Source organism: Bidens hawaiensis, unplaced genomic scaffold, assembly GCF_021521415.1.
Source record: "Bidens hawaiensis isolate Kalapana, Puna unplaced genomic scaffold, B.hawaiensis_p1.1 tig00000190_1, whole genome shotgun sequence".
Lineage (NCBI taxonomy): Eukaryota > Viridiplantae > Streptophyta > Magnoliopsida > Asterales > Asteraceae > Bidens > Bidens hawaiensis.
Genome location: NW_027491020.1, coordinates 8,045,792 through 8,048,695, shown reverse-complemented (window position 1 = coordinate 8,048,695; position 2,904 = coordinate 8,045,792). Strand labels below are relative to the sequence as shown.

The 2,904-nt window shown below is 31.0% G+C and overlaps 1 pseudogene; it reads left to right on the top strand.

Annotated features, from left to right (window-relative positions):
• Window positions 1-391: 391 nt before the first annotated feature.
• On the top strand, window positions 392-871 carry LOC143592998 (agamous-like MADS-box protein AGL80 pseudogene; annotated as a pseudogene).
• The last annotated feature ends 2,033 nt before the right edge of the window (window positions 872-2,904 follow it).

The window sequence follows — 2,904 nt, the reverse complement described above, 5'->3', positions numbered from 1 at the left end:
CTGGTATTTACCGCTCAAGTGTTATTCAAAAGGTGATTTTTTTTTCGTTGTTGATCCTCTGATAATTTTCTATTAATGATCCAGTTTGACACGTGGGCTGTTGATTGGTGAGTTTACCTATAATGTTTGTGACAACATTATGTAATAGTTATTTTATTGCCCAAAAACATTAAAATGCATCTTACAATCAATTTATGGCCAATTGTGTAGTTTGACAAAAATCTTTGTACTTAATGCTTGGAAAGCACAGGCATTAAGTTCAAAGATTTTGAAAAGCATTCTTCCCATATAAAATCATACATTGAAATGTAAATGTTCATATGGAACCAATAAAACCCACTCCTACACACAAATTAACTACCAAACTTCTTAGGTCATCCCATGCCAAACAATGAGGCTTCAATTCATAGCCAACGACTCAGCAAGGAAAACATCCTTCAAGAGAAGGATGAAGAGTTTGAACAAGAAGTTGAACGAGCTGAGCACGTTATGTGACGTGGATGTATGCGCCATCGTTCACAGCCCGTATGAGCCTCAACCTGACGTGTGGCCCAACCGCACGGGTGTCCAGAATGTGCTAGCTCAGTTCATGAGGGTGCCCGTCTATAAGTGGCTTAGACATATGGTGAGTTTAGAGGAGTACATTAAGGAAAGGATCAAGAAGAATGTTGAGGAGCAGAACAAGTTGATGAAGAAGAAAATGGAGCAAGAGATGACATCGTTGATGTACCAATGCTTAAGTGGCGAAGCGTCTGTGGCCAACTTGAACATGACAAATCTGGATGATCTTGGGCTGTTGGTTGATATAAACTCTCAGAGATCAACAGCAGGATTGAGTCACTCAAAAAACCGGTTTCTGAATATGGTGTGATGGCTAGAGAAGAGCAACCAATTGTCGAAACTTCAGACACCATGAATTTGATGCAAATTTCCAAATCTTTCATGAATTTACTCATGGGACCTGAGTAAACAGACTGCTCAACTGCATTTCTCCTTAAAATGTGTTCTTTTATTATGCTACATTGTCTTTGTTTCAGAATAAGTTTTTATTAGATGGATGCTTATTGTTTATCACATCTGATGATATTATTATTATTATTAATTTATAGTTATTTTCTATTATCAAGTGTTAATAGTTTATAAATTACTAAGTTATTATCCCGTGTTAAACTCATATAATAAAATATAACATAACTTATTAACACATGTAGTAGTCAAAGTAATGAACTTTAGGGTGACATTTATTGATTATATGTTAAGTTAGTTTTTTTTTAATATACTATACTATTAAAATAATTTATTTATTTTCTATAAATAAGATGTATTCTTATAATTTTTTACTAATAAAATAATTCAAACTAAATTAAATACACTTAATTAATTACATTGAACATATTTTAATCTACTATACTGTTAGTACATGTGTTTCTTAATAACTTCGGGTTTTTCTATACAAAGTTACATTGTAGTTATTTTTTATTTTGGTTTTATTTCGGTTTTTAGTTTTATAAATTTGTTTTTCTTTAGTTTTGTTTCGGTTCAATTTTTTTTTGTTACGCTTTAGATAGGTTTAATTTTATTCAGTTTTTTGTTTCGGTTTTTACAGTTTTTGTTTTTGTTTCAGTTTTAGATTGATATGTTTTAGTTTTTCAGTTTCATTTCGCCTTTTGTTTTAGTTTTGTTGGTACTAGGTTTTATTTAGATTTTCGGTTTTGGTTTTGATTAAGTTTTTTTTAATCAATTTGTATTTAGTTTGTTTGGTGTTGTTTTAGTGTCAATTGAAAAATGAAAGAATATGTAAGGTTCGCATATTAAGTGAAATATTCACATGAGTTTCAACTTACAAGTGGGTTGAAGTTATTGAAGCTTTATATTTTTTTGAGTCTTCACAACCAACAATAATGAATTCGCATTTGGTAGAAAGGATTTCAAAGGCTAAGAATGTTTTATGTGTTACCTTCATTTTTCTTCTTAATCTTCAAATGTGTTATTTCAGTTCTCATTTATGAAAATGGATCATTTTAGAAATGTTTCTATTTGCTTTGCCTCAGGTCAAAACGGGTCATTTTAAAAGGGTATCAGTTTGGTTTTGGTCAACAAGGAAATATAAATAGGTATCAATTTAGTTCATGTTTCTTCGGATTTTTTTAAAATCGTATTGACTTGGGTTCGGGTCATATCTGGTAAATTTTTGAAAATATCAATTTGGTTCAGGTTAAAATGGGTCATTCTCAAAACGTATCATTTCATTTCTGGTCAAAACACATTATTTTAAAAAGGTTTGGATTTGGTTTTGGAAATTTAATCATGATTTTAAACTTTAGAAATTAATCTCTTATCAAGAATTTCTCTTTTATCTATTATTAATTGTAATTGAATGTAGGTTTGAATTTAAGATTTGGATCTTTTGGTTTGAAATGATAAAGGGTGTTGCTTTTCACACCCAAGTCTATAACACTCACTCTAAAAATATTTTAAAGATTATTTTTTCTCTGAGCATTCTCAGTAGGTTTTTCATACCCATCTCCAGTTCTAAAAATTATAAAATTTATCTAAATAACCACTTCAACCCCATTCTCTATCTCCAAACTCCTTTTCTAAATTTTAGTGAAATGCTACATTAAACATCTAAATTTAGAGCAATGCCATAATACTCCATTTGTAACTCTCGCCCTCATCCTCCTGCCTATATTCTCTGGCGCTCATTTCTCCTCCTCAATCCCTAATCAAATTGGGTATTGTTAGCCAAGAGAAAAAGAAAACCCCTTCGCTTTTACCATCGTCGTTTCTTGGCTGACAAATGATCAAACACTCGTGATTCTAGGTTATCTTATTAGTTTGTCTTTCTTCATTCTCGGGTAATTCATCTTTCAGTCCATATATCTTTTCTAATTCATTAATATT